Source organism: Sinohyriopsis cumingii, chromosome 11 (genome assembly GCF_028554795.1).
Source record: "Sinohyriopsis cumingii isolate HCF-2022 chromosome 11, ASM2855479v2, whole genome shotgun sequence".
Taxonomy (NCBI): Eukaryota; Metazoa; Mollusca; class Bivalvia; order Unionida; family Unionidae; genus Sinohyriopsis; species Sinohyriopsis cumingii.
Window position 1 is genome coordinate 3,534,682 of NC_142971.1, and position 12,607 is coordinate 3,547,288.

Below are 12,607 nucleotides of genomic sequence, written 5' to 3' on the forward strand. Positions count from 1 at the left end.
AATTAAAAAGCAAAGTTCGATCGGACGATTTACAACTGAATCAAAGATAATTAAATCGAACGGCCGAGGGAAAATGTCAACTTATCGGACAACATGCTAATTATCTGTAAAATTAGTAGCCTAAGTATTGCGGATAGTAGCTTCGACTGTTGGAGAATTCGAATCAAGACCAAATACTACAAAATTTTACAATATCTAGACAATGTAAGATCAAGCTCGGATGGTACATATTCTTGTTCTTAAACAAAGAAGTAAAATCAAATCATTCTGACTGGTCGGCGCGTGTTCTATACCTACCAGACAATACTAGAGAAAACTAATTCCGGAAGGAGAATGCAATAATAAAATTATAATTTTATATCATAGAATGGGAAGTCATATGGCAAAAGTAGCCAGGTATAGTATGCCGGGAAAATGTGTACTGTCCTAAAGTAAATCCCTATAGTTAGCCCAAATAAACTCTACAATTTATATTCTGTAAAGATGCTGTTAGAAGTTACAACACTTCAATAATCTTAACATCATAAACTACTCCCGCTATAAATAATATACAACACATTTTTTCTCGACAATGCGTTGTAAAGAAGGAGTGCGCTTAAAAAGATGAACACTTGCCAGTTACTCTGTACATGAAACAGGAAAAGAACAAGGCAAACGCATTTACGTATAGCCAAACGATGATATTATTGACTGGGCTGACGTAACAGTCAACACTCTTGCTCTCGCTTAAATAAAAACGCAAGTTCTTTAAAAAAAAAACATTTTATCGACAACTTTCAGTTTAGTCTTAACATGTTTACAAACACTTCACTAGTTCCATAAAGCTAAACATTTGCCATAAATATATAAAATATTTTACTAACGTAAATAAAATCACAGAACCATTCGAGAGTTGTTTACATAGGTGTAGATAGTAAAACTTTAGTCCGTATGCATAGGTTACCCTAGATACATAGTCCTTGTTTAATTATAACGTGCCGTGCAAATGCATCTTAGCGTTAACAATGGTTGTGACCTATTAAAGACCCAATTTGGGACTCAGGACATCCAAATACTGCCATAAGCTGTCCTTCACTCTTCACAAGAGCTATTTGACCTTTTATCTTGTTTTAAATGCGTTTAAAGCGCATATTGATAGTGGTATAATTATATTAATTAGTGCATCGTTGTAACCTTTTGAAATTTGTATGTATGTTTCAGGCATTTTAAAGAAATTTCATAATAATGTTGTCTCTCTCTCTTGGACTTTAATACCTTAAAAAATGTCGTTTACAGTATTTAAATAAACGTCTCATACACAGACAGAAGTTAAAAACGTGTTTACTTCATTGTGGGAATGAAAACATTAAAAAAATAAAACTAATTTCAACACAATGTGTACGCGCACTTTAGCTTTGTACATGTGTTTTAAAATGGGATCGCGTGAAAAAGTAAAATACAACTTTTTATTATACACGCACATTACATTTTTATGAATCTGGGAAAGTAATGAACTGCTGTTGGAAAAAAACTAGAGTTAGCTGTTTTGTGAGATTCAAAACCTTCCAATGCTACTGTTCTAATAATATCCCATTTCCCTTAAAGCCAGTACTTCAGAGCGGGAAGCTATTTTGAGTAGATTGGTGATTAAATGACATGCTGATCGATACAATAGATTGACTTTGAAATAAAAACCAGTCATTCTAAAGACCCAATTGTTTCGACGACCGTTTTGTTGGATTTAATCAGCTTTAATTCCTTTTTACGACGTCTTCAAGAAAATGAAAGGTAAACGAAATGTCCCTTGATAGTTTTGAACAAGAAACAGGCTAACTTGTAACTTGTCTGACTCGTTTTCAGGCAACAAACAAGTGTTAATTTATCTGCTGGCTATTGACGAGAGTAAAAGAAAAAATACAGAAACAAAAATACAAATCGTTTTTGGGTGCCCATACCTGACTTTTACATTTTGACTGATTAACCAAATAAATGATGTTACTGCAGGCAATAAAATTGTTATCTCACTGACTTTTGATGTATGTGTATGTAGCAAACTCACGAAATGGGATACGCCATTAAATTCACTAATGGTATTGTTTATATTTTTTTTAACTGACATTGTAGAATTTGACGATGTTGGGGATGAGAAAGGTGATCGGCAAATAGTATGAACTCTGTATTTCTTCAATATGGGCATTTGCAGAGTCGAACAATCGTGGAAATCGACATCAGTTGATTAAGCAGATGAAACACAATTTCACTAAATCCACCTCTCCCGTCCCCGTACCCGCCCCCACCCCACCCCACCCCAAAAATATATAATTTTGCTGCATATAAATCTACCTAGAAAACAACCGCCTATATACTTTAGACATATAATATGTTTGCTAACGGAAGCATGTAGCCACAAAATTCAAAATGTCCACAGGACATAGAGTTGTGTTATTTCACGTCGATTTACCATTTCACATTTAATACGATTTGATCCAGAAATATTCTGTACTCCTCGCCAAGTGGACAATTGAACGAACTGCAGCTCAAGAAATGTGAGAAATACTGGTAAGTGTAAAAAATGTACACCAATATGTTGCGGATAGATCCGTCTGCAAACGATTCCTCGATTTTAGGAATATGTGATATCATCCCTACAAATCGTCCATCAGTATCAACACATATTTGGGTGACTGATTTATTGGACTACTGAAAGACTAGTCTCAATCTGCACCTCAGTTTTAAATAAAACGAATTATGCTCATGTTAAAAATCGGTCGAATGTTCCTCAGTATATAGGACATATAAACAAGCTGTCTGATATATTTTAGTCTGTTCCACTTGCAAGTGTACGAGTTGACAGAAAAGTACAGAAACATTAATTTTTCTCTGGAGCTAACTTCATTATTAGTGAAAGTGTCAAACACCGTTAATAAAATGTGAAGAAGCAATTTTTGTCCGACATAACTTTATGTTGGGAAGCATGTGGAATGATATGCATGTGATACATAAGATAAATTAACATTATTTCGACCATTGTTAAAATAAGACCAACAATGTAGGCAGTTCTTGACCGCTATTTGGCGTCACTGCAAGAGGAAAGATAAAAGATAAAGAAAGAAAATAATATATTGCTTATATACATATTTAAAAACTTATATATCTGTGTGTGTTTAAAATATTGACATTTTAATGAAATAAATATCTTAGCAAGCATATATACTCACCCGCAAAATACACCATCAAAAAATCCGTAAATTATATGTATTAGATTGCATCATTTCTGACGGGTAGTCAACATTAGAAACCATGTTTCCTTGCCAATATGAAAATACTGAATAAATAGTAACTACTTTTGCTTAAATCAAATGTTTTGTATAATAACATTTTTTTAATAAACACTTGTCCAATCCACAGTTTCAAGCACTACTTTTTCAAGATTAAAATTAAAAGCAACAGTCTATTTGACCAGTAGAGCTAAATATACTGTTTGGGTTTATCACCTTTTGGTGTATACATAATTACTGGTTCTTTCTGCTTGGAAGATAATTCCCTAATCTCATACCCAATCTTACCGCATGATCTTCAATAACCTCTGAACCTTTCTAATTTTTTCTTCTAGGTTAAAGACATAATCTGGAAAAAGATTGTTTAGACACTGATATGTCCTTTAAAATAAAAAAATAAGTTTCTGCATTGGTAGCCCTTGTAGATGTGAAAACAAAACATTTAAATGAGTTCGAAATATAAAATTTCAGAGTTATATGCGCGGCATTTACGGCGAATTTACAAGCTGAGGTGCTTTCCATTATGGTATGGCCATAGTCCATAAGTGGTATTATATATCCAGAACGTTGAAACAAATGTGGACGTAGAAATTTCGATAGAATTTTAATCCCATTGACAACATTTGCAAATTGGTAATAGATGTGTGAATTGCAGTTGAAGTGTTGATCAAAGAAATTTCTGATTTTTAACACAAGACGAGTTTGAACCATTTTGACTGAGAAGTTAATCCATGTCAGTGGATACGAGCTGTCTTACTCGGATTGTTATGCGTTTTGTTTTCGATACATTGCTATACATTCTGTTTTGCTTAAACACCTAACTGATCAATTGTTTGGGCCTATTTGAAGTTTGTTTACAATGTCAGCAAGAAGATCAGTGTTAGAGTGTACTGGATGCAATGGCATTGATAAGCAGGAATAAAAAAAAAAAAACAGTGATTACTATAAAACTCCGATAAAGACAATTTAAAATATGACTCGTCGGAAGCAGCGTTCCTTGCATAAATTACCTGTAATCGATATGATGTGAGCCAAGAAAAATAGTTTGAGGAAACCTGTATGCTGACATTTTATTTAATAAGCACTGATTAATCGATTGATTTTTTAAAAAGGGAAGAAGAGTTAATCAGTAGTGAATCAGCAGTTCGCCAGATTCAATCGCTCGTAGCCACTGATCTATAAATATTGTTACGGCAGTTTGACATGATTTTTTTAGTCGGAAACCTGACTGTGATTGATGGCGAGTTGATATTTATTAAGATATTGCAAACGTGCTTTTAAAACATTTACAGATTTATATATAGACCAGGATATGGGTCGATAATTAGATGGATTATTCTTTTAATTGCGAATACCTTTGCTAATTTTAATGGCTTTTAAAATGTACAGACTACTGCTAATTAATTTTTACAACGAACCGGGGACTGACAGAGTTCTGGTACTCAAGAAAACAACCGAGAGTAGTGCTGCTGTATTGGATCATATTTGTAGTTTGCTTTTAGAATGAGTGTAAATAACGCAAAAAATAAGCGATATTGTAACTGGCTATTCCTTTATGATTTGCGGGAAGTGTTTTAGAACAAATTTTGTGTTGAATTCCATTCAGAATCGCCGATTTGTTACTCTATTTTAGTGATAATATAGTTAATGTAGTTATGGGATATTGAAACTAACACGATTAGGTAGCTTTTCATTCACTAAGGAATAAAGTTAATGTAGTCATGGGGATATTGAAACTAACACTATTAGGTAGCTTTTCATTCACTAAGGAATAAAGTTAATGAAGTTATGGGGATATTGAAACTAACACGATTAGGTAGCTTTTCATTTACTAAGGAATAAAGTTAATCAGGGCTAGGCTGTGTAAAACTAGACATAGCAATCGTTTGGGAAATGCTAGTTAAAAAATACAAAAAATTCAGTTGGTTTGCAATATCGTGCTCGTCTGTGTAAATAGTTCCATTGACGACAATTTCACATGGACTTGGCTTTTTATAATAGCTATATACCGATATCTCTATAGATAGATCACAGTAGTTATATACCGATATATTAATAGATATATATTATTAGGTACATTCATAAATCTTAATAGACAGATCACAGTAGATATTTACCGATATATTAATAGATACATAACAGTAGATATATATATATACCGATATCTTAATATATATATATATATATATATATATATATATATATATATATATATATATATATATATATATATATATATATCACAGTAGATATATACCGATATATTAATAGATACATAACAGTAAATATATGTCGATATCTTAATAGATATATCACAGTAGATATATGCCGATATCTTAAACGATATATCACAGTAGATATATGCCGATATCTTAAACGATATATCACAGTAGATATATGCCGATATCTTAATAGATAAATCATAGCAGATATACCGATATCTTAATAGACAAATCATAGCAGATATACCGATATCTTAATAGATATATCAAAGTAGATATATATCGATAGCTTAATACAAAGGTTACAGTAGGCAGATCTCGATATGATAATAGATATATCACAATAAACAAATATCGATATCATAATGTATAGATTACAGCGAACATATATAGATGTCTTAATGAATAGACACAGCAGACAGATATCGACAGGATTTGCAAGAAAAATTGGTATACCTTTTGTTTGAAATATTACTCCATATCGATGTTTAATGTCACTTGTAAAATCATTTGTAAATGTTTTTGTCTTCTCGACGATCACAAACTGTAAGTGTGTTAGGTTATGACGAGAATCTCTACTTTCTCTTTAAGAATTTGAATGTGAAGTGTATGTCAATACAATCTGAGGATATAAAATAATCTTAACATGCATGTAAATATCACCTTGAAAACTTTCCAGTCCGACAGGAACTTAGCATTGGATGACAAGAGAGTTCAATAATACTAATGTATTATAATTCTGATACATTTAGGACGAAGAAATAGAAGACATCACGCGTACCTAATTTCAATAAAAGGACGAGAGCTAGGTTAGCATTACTCTTAGATTTGTCAGTCGGTTCAAACGGTACGAGTAAGAGGTGCAAAAGAATTGTGCATTGGTTGCATGCAGAAAACCATTCATCGGCTGATGATGAATAATTTAAACGTCTCAGAGTGATGTGTGATTTGGATTTTTAACGTAGCTTTAACAATTTTTCAGTCATATCGCTACGATGTATGCAGTGTGACAGTTTATAGTGATGACTAACACTGGGGCACCATGCCGCAGACACGTAGCATGATATCCCACCCAGCCACATTATCCTGACACCAGAACAACCAGTCCTAACACAAACCTCGCTGAGCTTCAAGCGAGGCAGCTGTTAGTATCATTTTTGTAAGTCTTTGGTATGACTCGGCCGAGGATCGAATCCACGACCTCCGCATCCCATGCGGACGCTCGAACCACTATGACACCGGAGTGGTTTGAACGTGTCAGAAATTATTTAGCAATTGATAACTATTATATTGTCACTAGTAAGGAAGCCATGTGATGTATATAGTATTAATGATAAAGGAAGTTTAACAATTTATAACAAAAATGTCTCTGGTCATACAATCGACCAGTATAATGTAAACAAAATAAACGCGAACCAATTATCTTTAATCATGTTAATAAAGGCGATACCGTTATACTGAGTAGAACTTCACATAAATAAAAACCACAGCATCTAGATGTACACTAATTCATTTATATTCTAAAACAAGCGACCGAGAATCGATGAGGTAAATGAAGTCAGTGCCTTCTGTATGTCATGACATTAAAACAGACGATAATTGGCATGCCATTTCTCAGACTTTAAGGCCCTAACAACATACAAGACCTGGCTATGGAATTGCATATAATGCCCTTCATTCTAATCCGTCATGTCTGTGTAAAAGGTCTCTCGGAAAAAATATTCTACATAAAATGGAAAGCAGTGTCTTAGAAAGTCTATAGATGTTAATATTCTTGTCTGAAAAGCAGAAGCCATAAAATTACTCATCTGTCTTGTCTTATTGTATCACTAAATTTTAGGCCGAATGCAAGTAGAATAACTAAATACATAACAGTTATATTGGATAGAAAGTTGGTATAAATTACGAAGGCTAATTTACCAGACTTGATTCGTGGACAGATGTTGTATTCAGATAAAATCCAATATACGCTGACCAAACTGGTTTTAAAGCAATGCAGCTATGCGAGTCAGGAGTATAACAAATGGATTGAATTTGAATGGAAAACGAAACACAAATTTTGTTAATACGCAGAGAGGAGTTGCAATTATTGTTTTGGGGTTGCTGCCAGTTGTATTTTTTTGTTAAATGTTTTTTGAGAATGTTCAAAACCTGCATCATAAGCTCTTACAATTAAGATGGTTTTTGACACAAATAGTCGTACAACGCTTGAAAAATTTAATCACAGCCTCAGCCGTAGGCCTTAAGATTTTTTTACTAGAAATCATTAGAATCGTATAAACTGCTAAGAATTACGGATTCATACCAGAGTCTGTCGGTGTTTGATCTAACAAGTTATCATGTTAGAGTGTGCTTGAATTTTAAAGTCACTGTTTGTATCCAGTATTCTTTACACGGATTCTCCACCAAACTGTTGTAGAGTTGATGTTGGGTGGGGACAGCGACTTTGAGGAATTTGCAGGTAGAGCAAACATTCCACCCCACCCAAAAAATTACCGTTTAGACTACATACTTACTGGTTGTTGTTTTTTTTTTTTTGCTACACTAAATTCATATTCATAAAAACTCTCTCTCTCTCTCATATATATATATATATATATATATATATATATATATATATATATATATATATATATATATATATATATATATATATATGTGTGTGTGTGTGTGTGTGTGTGTGTGTGTGCATGCCTAGCGGAGTTCACAGGACACATCCTAAAAGAGATTTCTCTAACTGGCTTCATTGTTTATGACACACAAATCTATCATTCATATGTTAAAGAAAACCTTTGATATCTCAATAATGAGTTGTCCCGATACTGATTTGAAAACATGTAAATGATTGCAACATATATGATCAGACTCACACTCACTTTCAACCTCTGGCTCAAAATATCAAATATTAATTAATGTACTTTAGATGAAAAGGGCTGGCAAAGATTATCAAAGTTCAAATAAAAAATATATATTTCCTTTAAAATTGCATACAAGTTATTGTTGCAAGTTAGAGTCCTGTAAATAATCATTTAATTAATTTACAAAAACACAAATGGCTGTTGTCCTCACTTACTACATAAACCATAGAGAAACACCAAATGATTCATGTCCATGAGGTGCTGGGGTAAGTGTGCTGTAAAGACTGCTTGTATTTTTATTTTTCTTTGACTGCAGAAGCAGAACATTTCTTGAAATGTGGAATCTATTCAACATGACTATCTACAAGACCAGAAAAATGGAAAACATTTAAATCATATCAAGTGTCCCTACTACAGATGAAAGATGACAGGAAGGAGCTGAGTTGTGGGAGATGGAGATGGCTAGCAAACAAGAATATCGTAACAATACAGTTTGCAATTTTATGCTATGTCCATTGCATTCGTCTATTAAAATGGAAGAATACGTTTGGTCCTATTTTGTCGGGGAATATATTGCTAATATTTATATATTACCTGGAGACTGAGTGGATTAATATAAAGATAATGATTGTGAATTTGAATTTGTCTGATAGGAAAAATATTTGTTTAAAAAAGGAAACGTGTTTGGAGAGTGGAGGCTCAGTTACGTAAAAGATTATATCTTTCTCTACACGGAATCAATCGCAATCTCAATTGACTGATATTTGTGGGCAGAGTAAAAGATTGATGCAGCCTATCCTCGATTAAAATAGATACCTAATAATTCAGTAAAGCAAAAATACTGAAGAACGCTTCTGCCGCGTTTTATCGACTCTGCACCAACTGTAATGACCGCTCCTGTAGCCTAGTTTTTAGAGCGTCCACCTCGGATGCGGGAGGTCGCGGGTTCGAACTCCGGCCGACTCGTACAAAAGACCTTTCAAAATATTACTAACAACTAACTCTCTAGGCGCTCAGAATGAAGAGGTTAGTGTTAAGGCTGGTCGGCCTGGTGTCAGGATAATGTGACTGGGTGGGACATGATTCCACATGTCTGCAACACGATGCCCCAGTACTAGACATCGCTATAAACTTCCACACTACAGACATTCAGACATTGTAGCAATATAAGTGAAAAAAATGACAAAGGTTCGTTAATCCCCACACACAAATACCGACTGTAATGATACAAAGCACACAGTTTAATATAATACACAGGCCATATGGTATTAGCATGCTATATAGTCACTAACTTCCGGTTACACCGTTTTAAAGTGCGATATGTACCATTTAAAAATCACTTACGCTACCCCGTTGTTGTGAAAATAAAATGAACAGCTCAATAAAAAAAAAATTAGGATATTATTTATTTTAAGTGATGCATTGGACAAACAAACTGGCCCAAAATAAAATAAAAGGTGAGAAGCATGACAGTTTTCATTTAACTTGTTCAAGGTAATGGGTTCTAATCACGAAAACTACGCTGATCAAGCAGATGCTTTAAAAAAAATCATACCACAACATCCATAAAAATGAATTTTCTCCACCCTCTCACTCTGTTGGGTCTCGGGTGGCCGAGTGGTCGAAAGCATTCGCCTTCACCTATCACTGCCATAGGTTTGAGTCTCTCGGTCAATATGAATATATGAAAAAGCTGCCAGTAGCATGCAGTGGACCGGTGTTTTCCTCTATCACTTATACTAGCCGCCATATATAACTTATCTTGCACTGAGAAATGGCGTTAAATCACAAAATAACAACTCTCTCTCTCTCTCTCTCTCTCTCTCTCTCTCTTTCTCTCATCTCTTTATCTCTCTCTATCTCTCTCATCTCTCTCTCTCTCTTTCTCTCTCATCTCTCTCTCATCTCTCTCTCTCTCTCTCTCTCACACACACACACACACACACACACACACATAAATCTTCAATCCATAAAAATGTTCTGAACTGATGTCTCTTGGGACGGATAATACGACACCATTTTTTATTTTATTTAATATGTTTATCATAACTTTCTTTCTTCTGAACGAAGAAAATATGGTATTATACTCGTCTTCTTTAAACCGTATCAACCATGTAGGACTATATCATTAAACATACCAAAATATACCCTACCAGCCCCTTTAATTAGGCGCTATTAGTGTGATGAGTTGCCTAAATGATAGTATATATTGATAGATAGATAGATAGATAGATAGATAGATAGATAGATAGATAGATAGATAGATACGTAAAGGGTTGAATTTTATTTATTTCTGCTCATGTGATAAATATTTACATGCACAAAATAATATTTAAATTATCAGCTAGTGGCATCAACGGGTCTAAACTTAAATATCTTTTCATGCATTTCGAAAAGCAATGAACCAATAGCAAACGTCTTGAACGTGGCACACGTGTGATAGGTTAGATGATGCATTCTACACCTTGTTAATTCAAGACAGATGATAAACTAATAACACGATTTAAATTGGTACACTTGTATTTTGAGTGTCTCAGTCAATTACATAATAAGTCTCTAAAGGATTCCCACACAAATTTGCTATTTTTGTGTAAATTTTTAATTCAGAGATGAACAACAACAAAAACAATGCCGAAGGCAACTTTAGAGAGAGAGAGAGAGAGGGGGGAGGGAAGGGAGAATGTAGTGAAACACTACATTCAACAAAAAAATTCTGATGACGGACAAAAATAGTCACGTTTACCGCAAAGGAGCAAGATGGGGAAAATGTGTTATCAACTGAACTGTTGCATAACATGCCGTACGTAATATGTGAAAATGTTGATAACAGTGCAAGTTGCGTCATCTAGTGATAACACGAGCTTCAAGAGTTACGTAAAGGGTTGATTTTTATTTATTTCTGCTCAACCACAGAAACGTTATTTTTATTACGCTGGCATAACCGTTGTAATATCATAATCCCCCTGAGGATATGCTAGATAAACCAAACATGATCCCAACACGTTTTCAAACTTCAGGACGGTCTGATGCAAACATATTACTAGTACACCACCACATTTAAAATCGTTTTCTATGTACTCCACTTTGAATTCAAAGGGATATACAAAATAAGCAGACGTAGCAAGACTTGACAGTTATAGCTGCAAGTCAAACAACAACAACAACAATAATAATAATAATAATAATAATAATAATAAGCACTGACTTACAATGGAATCTAGAATTGCAAATTGAATAGCAGCTCTGGTCGATAAAATCAAATTTGCACTACATGTACCTCCTGCGAAATTTTATTCTCGAGACAATAAAGTTTACGTAGCGTTTTCTAATTTCACTATACTTTCACCTAATATCATACACAACAGATAATATTACTAAAATCAAATTCGTAATACTGTTTTGGAGTAGTGCAATTACAGAAAATCTCTCACAATAGCTTTTCCTAACGAAGCAGATCTCTAACAAAGAAAACAACATGAGGGGTAAGTCGCCAAGTGAATCAATGAATTACACAATCTCAGCAAATCATTCCAAACGTAGTTCCTTGTAAATGTTTACTTTTTCTATCATTAGTTTGGATGAGTCTTTAAGATGACTACTCAGACAGAATTTGAGACAGTGTCCGAGAGGCCATTTTTAATTAGAATCAACTGGACCTTAGAATAAATGTTGGTACCAAGTTGTATTACAGTCATGACAAGGTTGCAAAAGCGTAACGAAGACAAGCAGCTGTCTCAGCTTTCATGACAATCTCCTTAATAGTTTTGGAAACGTAGCGACAACAAGACTTTTTAAAAAGTGGCTTCCAAGGAGTCCCCATAGAATATTCCAGGGCCATTGCAATATCTGGTCGACCAGGAAAACTGCGTTATATTCGGCAGCAATGTCCACATTAATCTGTAATAAGAGCAAAATACAAAGGTATTGACGAAGGAGCACGACGTATGAAAATATGTATTACCAAAAGAAAGTTATGTTAAGTCTTTAAATTAGAACTGACCGTTGATTTATAGTGCTTCATGGACACTAAATCAAGCAGGTGGGCTGGTTCGTTTGTTGTTAAAGTCACTTTCAGCACAGCTACGTAATGCCAGTGAAATGAGAGCTAGAGCCGCCTTTTCCAATGAAATCCCCAAGGCACCAGCAGATCTAAATCAACCAGGACTTGTGATTACAATAGCACGAAAGACATTACGGCTTGTGGCAGCCATGAGAGATCGGAAATTGAACACACACCCGATTTTGATGAAAGCTCTTGCGATTCTATTTA